Here is a 17,600-nt window from a genome sequence, read left to right as displayed (position 1 = left end):
GTAGGAAAGGAAGAATCATTGAAGGGTTTCCAATAGGAGTAACATGGTCAGATCAAGGTGTTTCAGCAGGGTTAGGCTGAGGCAATGTGGAGGACGCTGTGGAGGAGGCAATGACTCATTGAAGTGATGTAAAGTGGCTTTTGGGCTGTGAAAGAAGGCACAGTCTTCCGAGATCTTTAGTAGGTAAAATTGAGACGCCTTGAAAATGGTAAACACTCATTGAGCACTGTTCTAAGTGCTTACGTGAATGATCTTAATTCTCACAACCCACCTATGAGGTACATTAACATCATTTTATGCCTAAGGAAACAGGAACAGAGAGATAAAGTAATGTGCTGAACAGAACTAGTAAGTGGCAGAGCCTAGATTCAAACTCAGGTGGTTTGGCTCTAACCAACACTCTTCAGTGTTGTTTTGCCTTGATTAGATGTGGGGAGTGAGGGGGTTGTCAGTTAGCATCAGGTTCAGCTGTGAGTTATTAGCCATCCAAAATAACTTATGGACTTTCTGTTCCATCGTCTCCACCATGTGACACTTGTCTTCTGGTCATTGCATTTATGTTTCAAGCAGTAAAATACTGGGTAGGGGGAAGAGGAGAACAGATGTTGGGGAACAACAGAAGTCTCTGCTGTAAGAGAAATCCCAGGACGCTGACATTTGCATGGAGAATGATATTGCCACAAATTGAAGTGGCGACCACAGGAAACCTGTCAGACCTTTGTCATTTGACAGTTTCTTTTCCCAGAGTCCTTCCTTTGCCTTGGAAATGAACCCCTCTGTGACTCTGGTGTGCTGCTCCTCTCCTGTCTAGCCATTCAGTGCTCATGAGAGCTTCCAATCATAGTACCTGTCTCCCTGGCCACAGTTGATTCGACTGGTTGAGGTGTGGCATGTGGTCTAGGTCAGGACAATCAGAATGTTTTTCTTCAATTTTTAAAAATTTAATTGAGGGAAAATATTGCCTCTTGGTTTTGTGGCACAGCTAGGAGACGTGTGGCCAGAAGCTGCTGGCGGCCCTTTTTACAGCCATGGGGAGGAAACTTGTTTCAGAGAATGAAGTGAACTTACAGGAGGAGCAATTGAAAGATTCCTGTTCATGTTCAAGTCTCTGATTGTACTTGTCCTTGAGGCTCATCTACTTAGGATTATGTGAAACTTCCAGTAAATTGACTCTTTGGCCCAAATGGTGTTTCTATTACTTGGAGTCAGTAAAGTCCTAATTAAATCTGTGTTCAAATAGGTAATTCTGGAATCACTGTAGATGTGTTTAGGGTTTCTGTGTGTGTTGGGGGTCATAGTAAATAGTAACCAGAAGCAGGGAGGCAATTTTTGAGACTGTTTTAATGGTCTACATGAAAAACAATAAGAATCTGAACTAAGACAGTGTCAGTTGGTGCTGTAGGTCCTGGCCAGGCTTGCCACTCGCAGTCTCTTCTACCTTCTAGACTGTGAACCAGCCACCCACCTCTATAGGCTGCTCATCTTTACATGGTTGCAGTACAGCTGGTAACTATTCATTATGAGCATATTTTCCTCTGTGTCCTTGGGAATCATTATAATAGCTGGTTAAAAATTCCTGTCTGCTAATTCTAACATGTCAGTCATCTCAGGGTCAGTCTTCATTGATTGCCTTTTTTCTTTGGTATAGGTTACATTTTTCTGTTTCCCATAGGAAATGTGTTCAATCATTTTGACTTTTCTCAAAACAATGTTCAGTCATTTTGACTTGTCTCCTGGCTATTGCAGAGGACATGTTCTAGAGAATCTGGATTCCATTATATCCCTCTGAAAAGTATTGACATTTTTGTTTCAGCAGCATTTAACTTGACTAAACTCAAATTCCATGCTCTGTCTCCCTCATGGCAGGCAGCAACTGAAGTCTCTAGTCAGTTCTTTTAGCCTTATACAGACTTTGGAGACTGTCCCATGAATGCATAATTCAGAGGTCAGCCAGTGATTTGGTAGAGTTTATACACAGAATTCAGGGCTCTGCCTATCTGGCTCTCTCCATTCCAAGATTTTATCCCCACAGTTTTCAACTGCTGTGGAAACTCTGAACTCTGTCCTCTTGTCTTCAAGTCAGTAAGGTTCACCCATCAGGGAATTGATTGGGGCCTACCCTGTGGTTCAAAGTCTTAAAAATGGGAATCTCATCTAGTTCTGATCTCTTCTTTTAAATGTAGATTCTCCTCCAGTTTCTGCCTGCCTTGGGTTGCTTGTCAATACTCGCAGGTAATTAAAAAAAAAATTTGTCCAGGGTGTATAGTTGTTACATCTGAAGGAGGATGGATTTGATAGGAGCTATTTGGTCATTTACTAGAAGCCAGAATCTGTCTGGTCACTGTGATGTAACCTGTGGTGTGTGTAGCCACGATGTGCTGGCAATGTATTAAGAAATTATACACACAATCTGGATGTGAGATCCAGATGATGAGGCTTGATAAAGGCAGTTTTTATAACCACACTAAATGTGATGATGTTTCAGGACGGCATGTTCAGGGGTATAAGGAGCTTGATTAGCCAATAAGCCCCCACTTGGGGCTTCCCAGGAACTGAAGTAACCTCACCCTAGAGGTTACCGAAAGGCAACATGCCATTGCTACCAACTTGAGTGCCTCTCCCCATGTGGAGTTTAACTCATCGAATATCTCCTATCCTGATATCGCTGGATCACCTCTGCTTTACAAAAAAAGGTGTTTGAGTGTATTATAGTAAATGTTAATTTCTATATGGTTTACAGATCAGAATGATGAACTGAGACCCTCATCTAGTCCTCTGCCAGAGACCTAGTATTTAGGATAGAGAGGAATAGATAAATTGACAAGCTTTTTAACAAGTTGAATGGTCGGGGATCAGTGACAGATTGTATTCAGTATAATAGGAGAGATGGTAGAGTTAAGGATGACTTCCAAGTTTCAGCCTTGTGCATCTAGGCGGGTGGTATATACAGGAGAGAAAACATGAGGAAGGGAGCACGTGTAAGGAAGATGAATTAAGCTTTGGCTGTTTGAAGTACCCACTGGACATCTAGGTGAGTACATGAGATTCTGGATCACTGGAGAGAAGTCTGGGATGGAGATATATATTGAGGAATCACCAGTAGATAAGTGATAGATGAGGCTATAGGTGTAGTTGATATAACTAGGTAGCATATACGGAGTGAGAAGAGAACTGATAGCAAAACCCAGTAGATAAGGGGAGAGCCTAAGAAATAAGTCACTTTAGGAGACTGAAGAAAAGACAAAGAAAGGTGATATACAGAAGCTAGGGGAGGAGAATTTCAAGAAGGAATTTAGTGGTCAATAGGGTCCAATTCCAAAAACAAAAACAAAAAAGCACAACAAGTACTGACAGGCATCTATCTATTGGATTTAACAACTAAGAGGTCTGTCTTTACCTCAAAGATTACAATTTCAGTGGAGTGATGAGGAATGCAGTGGTTTGAGGAGTACATGGGGGCAGTAGTCTGTAACATGTGGCTCCTATCAACCAAACCTCCAAGTAACTGTACCTCTGTGTAGTCTCCCTACTGTTGAATCTGGTGGGCCCTGTACAAAAGTTTAACTGAAAGAATGCAGGGAATTAATACTGCTTGACTTCCAAGGATAGATTGTAAGAATCCTGTAACTTTTGCCTTGGTCTTTTGGATCCCTCAGGAACCATGTAAGAAGTCTGACTGCTCTGCTGGAGAAACCAAATGGAGAGGTCCAGAGACAACATGGAGAGAGAACGCACAGCCCAGCTGAGCCCAGCTTTCCAGTTATCCCCACCAATGTGCCACACATATGAAGGAAGTCATCTTGGTCCCTCCAAAACAACCTAGCCAGCCAGCTGGATACCACTGAGTGACGTCAGTAGATGCCCCGTGGGACAGAAGAGTTCTCTAGTGAGCTTTGCCCACATTCCTTACCCACACAGTCATGAGTATAATTAAATGATTATTGTTTTAAGCCCCAAGTTTTGTGGTGGTTTATTACACAGCAGTATATAACTGGAACATTGGGCACTGAAGTAGTGGAAACCATACATCCACTTTATATTTCCATTAAACTTGGAAAGGGAAAGATCTGATGGAGTGGGAGGATCACATAAGATCAAGGGAGAATTTTTATGAAGATGACAGAGAGAGTTAGGAGAAAGAGAATGTTGAAGATAGGGGAGAGAGGAGATGGCTGATGCATGGGGTTTATGAGAAGGTAAGGGAAGGGATGAGATGCAGAATTCTGCTGGACGGACTGATCTTGCATACAAGGATAGTGGGATGCTTCTTCGCCTTGTAAAATAGGAAGTGTCTGCCCACCTCCTGTTCTTTAAAAATGTCAAGCATATCCATGTACTAGAGTGGAGAGAATATATGAAGGTTAGTTGGACAGTACTGGATCTCCTAAGAATTGTTTGACTGAGGCCCTTTCTCTGGATTGCTGACTCAACCCAGGCTGGAGTTAAGTGATTGGAATCCACACCCTTGGACCAGAATCCAAGTTACCTTCTGCTAAAGCCATACATGCACATTAAAACCACACTTCCACAGAGTCAGCTGGTCTGGGCTCAGTGGGCTCTCAAAATAATACAGGGTTCCATTACCTCTGACCCAGAGGTTCTCTCCAAGAGAAAGAGCTGTTGATGTTACAATTCTGCCTGTCACTGTCCCTGTTATAGCAGGGAGTGTGTACTGGATTAGTACCCCCCAGAAGGATGTATGGTAGGTTGGGTTGGTGGTGGATGGCAGTTTGTACCAAAACATCACTTGAACTTCACCTTTGACAGCTGCAGACTTCCACATGCTGGTAAGGAATTAAAGAAAGTGGAAATGCAATGCAGTCCAAAATAAACCACTTTACAAAACTTTATCTTATGGAAAATCGCAAACATATACAAAATTAGACTAGTAAAATGAATCCCCATATACCTATCATCCAGCTTCAACAATTACAATTTCTGCTCATCATTTGAATGGCGCACACACACACACATATTTGTGTGGATATATATGTGTTTGTAGTTTTATATATATAAATAAAACTACATATATAGTTATAGTTGATTCTTATATATATAAATGTAGTTATATATATATACATAGATAAAAAGTTGATTATTATTATTCACAGATTTCATATTTGCAAGTTCACTTACTTCAGACTTATCTATAACCCCAAATCGATACTTGCAGTGCTTTCAATAGTCATTCATAGACCTGCACAGAGTGGCAAAACAATTTAGTTGTCAGGCACTCAGTGTTCCCAGCTGAGGTTAGAAAAGGCAATGTTCTTGTTTCTGCTCTCATACTGTAAGCAAGTGTTCTTTTCGTAGTCAATCTAGTGCCATATTTTTATGGCTTTTTTGGTGATTTTGCTGTTTAAAATGGCCCCCAATCATAGTGCTGAAGTACTGTCTAGTGTTTCTAAGAGCCAGAAGGCAGTGATGTGCCCTATAGAGGAAAATACATGTGTTAGATAGGCTTCCATCAGGCATGAGTTGTAACACTGCTGTGAGTTCAATGTTAAAAAATCAGCAACACAGTACATACAGAAAAAGGAATAGGAAAGGCTTGCCAATCTATATGTGAAGATGCTCTGTATGGTGCTAAAATAACATCTTTAGTGTGTGATGAAGGTATGGAATAAATGGAAAAGCAGCAAAATTTGTGGATTCATAACTACTAATTAGAAAAAGCATAGTGGACAGCATGGTTGTGAGGCTTTTGAAAACCAAAGAAATTTATGGTTATGTTAACCCAGGATCAAGAAAATGTTAAACCCTTCTTGGCTAGTGTTTTACTATAAAATACTGCATATAATTTATTATTTTAAGAAATATATATTAAAGAAGGTGTCTTTAGACAGAAGCATACATAAAACAAGGTTGTGTATTAATCATTTTAAGGAATGGAACCAGAGGCTCCCAGGAACCTAAACCTGTATTTCCACTAGGAACAGTGGCTTGGTATTTGGTAATTCATTGCTTGAGGTGACTTTATAGAATATCACTACCACAAATAATGAATCAACTATACATACATGGGTGTGTGTGTGTGTGTGTGTGTGTCTGTGTCTGTTTATATGTGTGTGTGTTTTGGAGTACTTTAGTGCAAATTGCTGACATCTTAACATTTTATCTGAAAATGTTTCATTATGTCTCTCTAACATATTGGTTCTTAAAGTGTAGTGTGAGGAGTCCTGGAGACACCTGAGACTGAGACCCTTTCAGGTGACTGGGAAATCCTTTTTCCAACTACATATCTCCATGAGGTTGGATTTGTCTTCATATACTTTATCCAAAACAGCATGTTACAACATTAAATGCAGAAGCAAATATGAGAATTTAGCTGTCTTGTACTGAGGCAGACATTTAAGAGATTTTCAGAAATGTAAAACATTCCTAAATTCTTTGTTTTTGAAAATGCAATTTTAATAAAATTTTATTTACGATAATCAGTGGATTTATTATTTTAAATACATTAGTACATATTTTAAAAATTTTCAGTTTTGATTTCTAATATAATAAATATTGATAGATCTGTAACCTACATTAGCAAAAGCTCTTTAGGGTCTAAAAGTACTAATATTTTCACCATCTGTATATAATTTTTATTTGTAAATATATTATTAAAATAACTGTCACTTAAGAAAACATAATAATGCTTTTTACAAAGAAGCACTGATACACTTCTTTTTAGCACTGTTTGTAAAATTGTCAAAAGGAGGAGGAATTTTTAAACTACCCCAGCTGCGCATGGAAGACAGCTAACACAGGAAAACAAGTCTAGCAAAGAAATTTGCCAAGGCTACTTTCTGCCACCCTGGAATCCCACACTAGTTTTTTGTTGTTTTTTGGTTTTTTTGGAGACAGAGTCTAGCTCTATCACCCAGGCTGGAGTGCAAGTGGCGTGATCTCAGCTCACTGCAATCTCCACCTCACCAGTTCAAGCCATTCTTATGCCTCAGCCTCCTGAGTAGCTGGGATTACAGGCATGTGCCACCATGCCCAGCTAATTTTTGTATTTTTAGTAGAGACTCGGTTTCACCATATTGGCCAGGCTCGTCTCGAACTCCTGACCTCAAGTTATCTGCCCACCTTGGCCTCCTAAAGTGCTGGGATTACAGGCGTGAGCTACCACACCCAGCCCCACACTAGTTATTTTTAAAAATTATTTTAAAGTAATTATAGACTCACAAGGAAGTTGCAAAAGTACATAGAGTCCCATGTACCTGAAACCACGCTTCCTCTAACGGTGGCACCTTATGTTATTATAGTACAATATCAAATCCAGGAAATTATTACAAGATTGTTAACTAGAATATAGACCTAATTTTCACCATTTTACATGCATTTGTATGTGTGTGTGTTTTTCTATGTGGTCTTATCCCATGTACAGATTTGTTTAACAACCACCACAGTCATGATATAAAACTGTTCAATAGGACCTCCCTTGTGCTTTCCCTTCATAATCATACCCACCCTGCCCCATCCTTGCTCCCTGGCAATGATTAATCTGTTCTGTATCTCTAAAATTTTCTAATTTCGAGAATGTTACATAAATAGAGTCCTATACTATGTAGTCTTTTGCGATTGATGTTCTTCACCAAATGTAATCCTTTTGAGTCACATCTGGGTTGTTGTGTGTATCAGTAGTTTGTTCCGTGTATCAGTAGTTTGTTCCAGATGAGTAGTATTCCCTTGGATGGATAGACCAGAATTTCTTTATCCAATTACTAGTTGAAGGACATTTGGGTTGTTTCCTCGTTTTGCAATTACAGATAAAGCTGCTGTGAACATCAGCATGCAGGTTTTTGTGTGACTATAAGTTTTCATTTCTCTGGGATAAATGCCCAGGAGTGCACTTGCAGGATCATATGATAAGTACATGTTTAGTCTCATAGGAAATTGCCAGAATGATTTCCAGAGCCTTACCATTTTATATTCCTAACATCATTGTATGAGAGATCCATTTTTTCCACATCCTTGTGAACATTTGGTATTACTGTTTTTTATTTTAGCCATTCTTATAAGTGTACAATGATAGCTTAGCTTATTGTGGTTTTAATTTGCATTTCCTTAGTGACTGATGTTGAACATGTTTTTCATGTTCTTCGCCATCTGCGTATTCTTTTTGGTGAAATTCTGTTCATGTTCATGCTCATTTTCTAATGGAATCTATTTTTTACTTTTTTTTTGGAGACAGGGTCTCACTCTGTCACCCAGATTGGAGTGCAGTGGCACAATCATGTCTCATTGAAGCTTTGATGTGGACTCAAGTAATCCTCCTGCCTCAGCCTCCTGACTACCTAGGACCACAGATGTGCACCACCATATCTGACTAATGTTTTGATTTTTTTTAGAGATGGGGTCTCACTATGTTGCCCAGGCTTGTCTCAAACCCCTGGCCTCAAGTGATCCTCTCACCTTAGCCTCCCAAAGTGCTGGGAATACAGGTGTGAGCCACTGTGCCAAGCCTTCTAATGGAATCTTTATGTCTTTTTTACTGTTGAATTTTGAGAGTTTCTTTTCCTTTTCTGTCTCCTCCTAACAAGTGCTTTTGCCCAGACTGGAGTGCAGTGATGTGATCGTAGCTCACTGCAGCCTCGAACTCCTGGGCTAAAAGGATCCTCCCACCTCAGCCTCCAAAGTAGCTAAGACTGCAGGCATGTGCCACCACACCTGGCTAATTTTTAATTTTTTTTTTGTAGAGACTGGGTCTTGTAATGTTACCTAGGCTGGTCTCAAACTCCTGGCCTCAAGTGATCCTCTTGCCTCAACCTCCCAAAGTGCTGGGATTACAGGCAGGAGCCACCATGCTGGGCCAGCTTGTGTGTATCTATGAAAAATCCCTCTGGGATTTTGATAGTAATTATGTTAAATCTATAGATAACTTTGGGGAAAATTGACATCTTTATTATATTGAGTTTTGCAATCACTGAGCACTGCATGTATCTCCATGTTTTCGGATCTTTGCTAGCTTTCTTTCATCAAGTTTTACGGAAAGGGATGAATGTACTTACGAACTCTCAGTGGCTTCATCCTGGCAGAGAACAGGAATGCTGCTTGCTCTGTGAACTCTGCAGCCTCAGTGTCCTCATTTGTGGTGACAGTTCCCTCTTAAGGTCATTGTAAAGATTTAAGGAGATGCTGAATGCCCAAGTCCTGCCTCCAGCATATGTGCTTTTCTCCTTAACTTCCCACTCATTACCTTTTGGGCCTTGAGTTTTCATCTGTGAACCCACATAGGATAATAGTGGGACTGACTTCCAAGGGGTTGTTGTGAGGAATGGGTATGAGAATTCAAATAAAGCACCAAAGAGACTGCCAGACACAGTAGGGGGTACCATAAGCAGTAGCTGTTATTACGATATGATTGTAGTGAGGTGAAACTATAATTTCTTCCTTTCACTGAGAGAAAACTCTCAAGCAGCTGGTCCAAAGAGCATAAACAGCACAAAGCAAGTAGCAGGATGTTGCTGAATGTTTGGGACAGTGGAGAGGGTTTATTTTAGCACAGCAGACAATATGAAAGAGAGTATCAGAACCACGTACCTGCTATGACTCAACTTTTATAGAAAAAGAACAAGAATAGATATGTTTGTGTTTATGTAAAAGCAGAAGAACACACCCCAGACCAGACTGTGGGAAGCTGGGGAACTTTCACTTCTACTTATTCCCCTTTCTGTGTTTGAAAGTTGTTTTTTGGGCCAGGCGTGGTGGCTCACACCTGTAATCCCAGCACTTTGGGAGGCCGAGGCGGGCAGATCACTTGAGGTCAGGAGTTTGAGGCCAGCCTGGCCAACATGGCGAAACCCCATGTTTCTACTAAAAATACAAAAATTAGCTGGGCATGGTGGTGTGTGCCTGTAATCCCAGCTACTAGGGAGGCTGAGGCAAGAGAATCGCTTGAAACCAGGAGGTGGGGATTGCAGTGAGTCAAGATCACGCCATTGCACTCCAGTCTGGGTGACAGTGAGACTTTGTCCCAAAAAAAAAAAAAAAAAAAGAAAAAGAAAGAAAAAAGTTATTCCTTTTTAGTTGAGCATGTGCTACACTAAACAATGTTACAATACATTTTTAAATTGAATGTATTTTTTTTTTTGAGACAGGGTCTTGCTTTGTCGCCCAGGCTGGAGTGTAGTGGCATGATCATAGCTCACTGCAGCCTCAACTTCCTGGGCTCAAGTGATCCTCCTGCCTCAGCTCCCCGAGCAGCTAGGACTACAGGCATGTGCCACTACGCCTGGCTAATTTTTTCATTTTTATTTTTTGTAGAGATGGGGTCTTGCTGTGTTGCCCAGGTTGGTCTTGAACTCTTGGCCTCAAGCAATCCTCCTCCAGAGCCTCCCAAAGTGTTGGGATTACAGGCCCACTGTGCCTGGCCAGAAATTGTTTTGAAAGGCTAACTGGTAAAACACTAACCAATTTACAAGAGAAAAACAACCCCATCAAAAAGTGGGCAAAAGATATGAACAGACACTTCTCAAAAGAAGACATTTATGTGGCCAAAAAACATGAGAAAAAAAGCTCATCATCACTGGTCATTAGAGAAATGCAAATCAAAACCACAATGAGATACCATCTCATGCCAGTTAGAACGGCAATCATTAAAAAGTCAGGAAACAACATATGCTGGCGAGGCTGTGGAGAAATAGGAACGCTTTTACACTGTTGGTGGGAGTGTAAATTAGTGCAACCATTGTGGAAGACAGTGTGGCGATTCCTCAAGGATCTAGAATCAGAAATACCATTTGACCCAGCCATCCCATTACTGTGTATATACCCAAAGGATTATACATCATTCTGCTATAAAGACACATGCACATATATGTTTATTGCAGCACTATTCACAACAGCAAAGACTTAGAACCGACCCAAATGCTCATCAATGATAGACTGGATAAAGAAAATGTGGCACATATACACCATGGAATACTATAAAGATATAAAAAAAGATGAGTTCATGTCCTTTGCAGGGACATGGATGAAGCTGGAAACCATTGTTATCAGCAGACTTAACACAGGAACAGAAAACCAAACACCACATATTCTCACTTATAAGTGGGAGTTGAACAATGAGAATGCATGGACACAGGGAGGGGAACATCACACAACGGGGCCTGTTGGGGGGTAGGGGGCTAGAGGAGGGATAGCATTAGCAGAAATACCTAATGTAGATGACAGGTCGATGGATGCAGCAAACCACCATGGCATGTGTATACCTATGTAACCTGCACGTTCTGCACATGTATCCCAGAACTTAAAGTATAATTTAAAAAAAAGGAAAAAAAAAGTAAAAAAAAAATCAACAAATCAGCAAACTACACAGAAGAATATTAGAACAATTTCTCTCAAATTTCTCTTCCATTGAGCTTCCTGCCTGACCCTAGAGCTCCCTCACCTCTTTGGCTTACCAGCTCCCATCCTTCAAAGTTTCTGAGTTATTCTGTGGGGAATTTGAGCTACTCTCTTCCTTTAGGTCCAGGCCATCTCAGCTAGGTCCAGAGAGCCTCACTTACCTCCCCAACTAAGCAAGCATCCCTGGAGGTATGTTCTTCATGCAAGGGCAGTTCCTGAGAGAATTTATTTGGTTAGCTCATAAAGGGATTATATTCTTTTCCCCTGCACATGAGAGAGAGTAGCTGAAGTCTACTGACTTTAATGAAATTCTCTGTGAAGAGTCTGGGAGGGACGGTTTAGGTAATTCATCTACAAGGGTGCTCAGAGAGTTTGGAGAGAAGCGATTGGTGTTGTTATGATGGCATTCTATGGCACAGTACTTACAGTGCACTAGCCACTCTTTTAAAGACTTCTCAAGTGTTCATTCATTTAATTCTTACCACAACCCTGTGAGGGACTTCCTGTTATTGTCTGCATTTTACCGGTGAGGAAGCTGAAGCAGAGAAGTTAACTGCTTTGCCCAAGTTACTTTCCTCCTTTGAGGATAAGGAGCCAAAGATTCAGGAATGCCCAAATCACATCCCTCTTCTTGTCCAACCACCCAACCCCTCCACAAGCAACCTGATCAGCCACCTTTATACAAAGTACAGTATTCAGATTGGAATAAAAATATATCTCCTTGACTCCCTGCTCTGAGAGGTGTTTCCTCTCAGACTCCCAAAAGCTGGATTGAGGAACATGGCTTAGTTGGTAGAGTATAGCAAAATGTCCTGCTTGTTGAAACTGAATTTGTGATTATCTTCTTTTTCCTCAAGAAGTCATTGAGGGCTGTTATATCCCTATAAAAGGAGAATTTAGAGTAGCCAAATAAAAGGGGGGTGAAGTAGTCTCATTACAGAAAAAGAGAGTGAGCAGCCTTTTAGTAGTTGATTGCCTCAAGATGTGGTATTCAGCCAGGGTGAAGGGAAAGTAGTTGGGGCTGTGGATCTGGAGGTTTACAGAAGCCTTTACCCATCCTGAGACTCAGTTCTGCTGTTGGTCTTCAGAGAAGTGTCTGCACCTGCTGAGAAGAAATCACACCACTGCACTCCAGCCTGGGCAACAGATCGAGACTCTGTCTCAAAAAAAAAAAAAAAAAAGAGGAAATCAGCAGACATCTAAATTTGTACAAAAAACTAATAAACCTCTGGAAAAATGGACTCAGAATAAAGACATGTACAAATAAAAAATATTTGGAATGCGTACTAAATGCCACCGAATTGTACACTTTAAAATGGTCAAAATGGTGAATTTTTTGTAACTTTTACCCCAGTGAAAATTTTGGAACAAAAAAGGGAGATAGAACTATGGGTAGAATACAGAAGAACCAGGCCAGGGATGGTGGTTCACACATGTAATCCCAGCACTTTGGGAGACTAAGGCGGGAGGATCACTTGAGGCCAGGAATTTGAGACCAGCCTGGGCAACAGAGTGCGACTGCCATCTCTACCAAATATCTATATTCATATATATATATATATATATATATATATAAATCATACCATTTGATGTGATGTCTAGTAATTGCTTTAAAATACTTCATCAAAATGTGGGGGATGAGACAAATTATGCAACATATTGATAATTCTTGAAGCTGAGTGATGGGTACATGGGGATTCATCATTCATTTTCTATAATTTCATGTGGGTTTGGAAAGTTCCATTGAAAATGTTAAAAACAACCTGTTCCTCCTGCCAAATCATTTGAAAACTTAATTTGGGGAGTTTCTTAGAGCTGAATTGACCTTTAAATATTATTAAGTATTAAAGTCTCTAGTAGCTCAGAGTTAAAGGGTATTCCCAGCAAGTTTAAGAGATGAGGAAGGGCCCTGAATGTGAGCCAGAGCTACTAAAGTAGGATGTGCCACAGGCCACCTCTCTTTCTGCTCTGGTTCCTGTGAAACATAGTGCTTGTTCCAGTAACATCACCTGTAGGAATGTATCCTCAGGAAATAATTGTTCACATGTGCAAACCTGTATGTGAATAAGGATGCTGTTCTCAGTGGGTTTATAACAGTGAAACAAGGAAACAAGGTAATGAATGGCTCTAAAGAGGCTGGTTTAATAAATCATGGATACAAGTAAATAATTGGATTTAATGCAGTTATGAAAAATAATTTAAACACCTTGGACCTCAGTTGCCTGGTTTTTAAATGAAGAAAGCCAAAGAAGAATTGTATTCCTCAACTAGTTTTAGGAGGCCAGCAAATCTTTGATACCAAAATCTCACAAAGACATTATACAGAAAGGAAATTACAGGTGAATCTCTCTTACAGACATAGATCTAAAAATCCTAAACAAAATATTAGCAAATTGAATCCAGCAATATATAACAATTGTAATAAATCAGGACCAAATCTTGTTTATTTCAGGAATGCCTGGTTGGTTTATTATTAGAAACCCAAATAATGTAATTTAGCATTTTAACTAATAAATGAGAAAAAAGCATATATAATAGATACAGAAAAAGCATTTCATAAAATTCAGCATCCATTGATTATTTTAAAAACTTACAGTAAATTAGGAATGGAAGGAACCATTTTTAAACTGATAAGTGGTATTTACTAAAAACCTGCAGCAAGCATCCACTTAATGTTGAATTGTTCAAAGTGGTCCCCTTGAGTTGAGGAATAAGACAAGAATGTCTCTTCTCACTACTTGTACTCTAGGTCCCAGTAAGGTAAGAAAAAGAAATGTATATGAATTGGGAAAGAAGAAATAAAACTACCATCATTCACAGATGACATGCTTGTGTATGCAGAAAATTCTAAGGAAGCTACAGATTAAAATTATTAAGAGAGATTAGCAAAGTCAGTATACAATATCAACATCAAAAGACCAGTTATATTTCTATATACCATCAACAAGCACTTAGAAAATGAAATTTAAACCAATATTTAATTTATAGTATATAATTGTGTATAGTAGTATACACAATTACCTTGAACTAAATGTAATAATAGACGTACAAAACCTCAAGCAAAAGTTATGAAGCTTTGTTGACAATGTCAAGTGTTTGTGAGGATTTGGAGCAACAGGAACTCTCAAACACTGATGGTGGAAGTGGGAATTGGTACAACTTTGATATACAGTTTGGTGGTATCTAGTGAAGTTGAAAATATACACAATCTATGAGCCAGCAATTCCTCTCCTACATATATACCTTGTGTGTGCACATATGTACCAGGAGACATTAAAAACATGTTCTTAGCAACATTTTTCATAATTGTCCCAAACTGGAAACAGCCCAATGTCCACCGACAGTAAAAGAATAAATAATTTCTTGTAAAGTCATAGAATGGAAAGCTGTAACACAATACTGAGAATGATGAACCGATGCCGCATGCAACCAGGTTGAATCTCAGAAGCATAATTGTAAGGGCAATGAGCTGGATATAGAAGGATATATGCATTATAGTTCTATTTATATAAAGCTCAAGAAACAATAGTGTTTGGGCATCTATATTTGAGTGGTAAAGCTATAAAGGAAAGTAAGAAAGCAACAGCCAAAACTGTCATGAGAGTGGTTTGTTTTGTTTTGGAGAGAGGAAAGAGGTTGTGATTGGGCAAGGACTTACAGGAATTTCTGGAGTTCTGATGTGTTCTGTTTCTTGATCTTTATGGTGATTTGCTTAATAATAATTTGTTAAGCTGTAAATTTATATTTTATGCACTTTCCTCCACTCCCCCCTCCCTTAAAGAGTGTTTTAGAATGTGGAAATGTTAAGATAAGATGTATCTCAGGGCTTGTTGTAAGAATGAAATGAAGTATAAAGCCATGTAAAGCTTGTAGAATATGCCTGGAACTTTGTAAGACCTTAATGTTAACTATCTAAACACAATACAGATTTGCTGTTATTATTGCTTCTCTTATTTGTTGCCAACTCTGCCCCCTTTCCATGATATTTGTTGCCAATGTTTCTCAGCTTACTGTTGGTATTTTACTTCTGTTAATGCTGTCTTCTGAGTTATCGATCTTTTCCTTTATACTTTCTTTCATTACTCTTAACCATAGAAAGTTCTCTCCAACCCAGAAATTTAACATGTGTTATGTTGCAGCTTTAAAAGGGGTTGCTTTTGAACATTTGATTCTTTTTATTCATTTTATAACAACAAAATATACGATTAAGGAAGAATTAATACATAATTGCATAAAATCTACATTTACTGCTCAAATGTATCTGGGATTCATATTTAGTGTCATGGGAGAAAGGAAGCTGACCTTTTTTCCAATCAGGTAATGAAGTTCCCCCCAGCACCACGAATTGAACAGTTTATTTCTCCTCCACTCATTGTTGCAGCTGTCTCCTCTTGCATACATCAAATTCAAAACCATTTGCACCAAAAGCATAGACTGGAAACTTGATACCTGAACTGCATGTGATAATGCAACTCTGAAGGGGGAGGGGATGGTTGCCAGGCAGCAGGAAGGATAGCTGCAACAAAGAGGATGTGAAAGAAAGGTGGCCTGTGTCAAACAAGTATTCCTTAAAGGCTGCATCCTTGTGTATGGTGCACAAGCCACTTGCTGCTATGACATTTGGCTAATTATGTCTGTTGACCTTGCTTTCCTCACGTATCATCTCTATATAATAGTAACACCTACCTCATGGGGTGCTGTGCACAGGATGGCTAACTCAAGTAAGGAAGACAGACTTTGGGATCAGTCAGTCCAGTGTCTTATCCTTGACTGTACCACTAAATAATTACATGACCCTAAGTACGTTTCCTAACTTCCCAGCCTGTTTCATCGTCTGAAATATGTGTCAATTAATAGTAATTAAATTAATAGCAAGTTAGAAATAGAAAGTAATACTTACCTTAAGGGAGTTGCTATGAAAAGCTAATAATGCATTTTAAAGGCTTGGCACTGGGTGCCTGGCATGTAATAAGCTTGGAATAAATCGCACTTGCAGTGATTTTAATTTTTATTGCTATTGTGGAAGGATCAGGAAGGGAAAGAATATTCAGCAAAAGACACTGAGAAGTAGGCACCAAAAAGATCTGGGAGAGGGAAACCATGAGACGGATGTCATGGAAACAAGGGAAAATAGTATCAAGAAGGAGGGAGATAATGCAAAAGGAGGTCATTCAAAGGCTGGTTTCTCCTGACAAGACAAAAGAGCAATTTTCATCTCTTGGAGACTAATGAGAATGAAGGGAGAAAGGAAAGGAAAAAACAATAATTATAAATGAAGGGTATAGAACACAAAATTTTTTAAAAGCCTTCTTTCACTTAACTCTGTAATCACTCCAAGTCTTCTGTGTCTTCCAATTAGAGAAAATACATACTTCTTGAATAAAGGAAAGCCAATGTGACACAAAATGAAATAAAAAGTCTCACTTTTGCATCATTTTGGTGAAGTAAAAATTTAGACAGTTTCAGGTTTACACAACAGGACAGGATGAGGGGGGAAGGAAAGGGGATGAATTACACAGCAGGGTTTCAAAGTAATGATCTTGAACCTCCAAGCTAACTCCAGTGAAAAGGAGGGTGGGGGTAGGTGTAGCATTTATTTCTCTTTTCACTCTACCTGGTTTCAGAAAGAAATTATGACAGCATATCTAGGTAAATCATTCAATAGCATTTATAGAGTGAATTTGAGAAAAGGTGAGCAGCAAGTGGAACTATATTGTAATCTTGGAGAGATGAGTGGGCAAATCCCCTCCAAGGATAGACTTTGGGAGATGTAGGGAGGAATAGGGGGCTGTAAGAGCCAGGTAGTGTTGGGGGACCCTGTGGCTTTGGGGGCTTGATGAAGCTGCCTCCTGCCTGGGTGGTGGGGTCCTCTTTGCCTGTGGTGAGATGGAGGTGGCTGCCAGGGGCCAGAGGTGCCCCAGAGGGATGCAAAAAGTGGGTCTCTTGAACCTTTACTCCTGCTCAGTTCTCAGCTAAAAGGTCAGGCAGAGGGGCCTTCCCAGTCTACTGGCCATGAGCATTAAGGAGGCTGAGGCTTAAGGCCATCATGGAATGCGGAGGAGGGGGAGGTGGTGATGGGCAGAGCACATGAAGCTGAGTCTCCATCTCCCTCCGCCAAGAGGTGAGTGTGGCTCCAGGGAAGGGGAGTGGTAGTAAAGTGAGATTGTGAGAAAATGGATGGAGCAAGGGGGATAGGAATGAGATTGAGGGGATATGGATGGAGCATGGGGGATCTGAATGAGATTGTGGGGATATGGATG

Source organism: Pongo pygmaeus, chromosome X (genome assembly GCF_028885625.2).
Source record: "Pongo pygmaeus isolate AG05252 chromosome X, NHGRI_mPonPyg2-v2.0_pri, whole genome shotgun sequence".
Classification (NCBI taxonomy): Eukaryota; Metazoa; Chordata; class Mammalia; order Primates; family Hominidae; genus Pongo; species Pongo pygmaeus.
Note: the sequence above shows the minus strand (reverse complement) of the source record.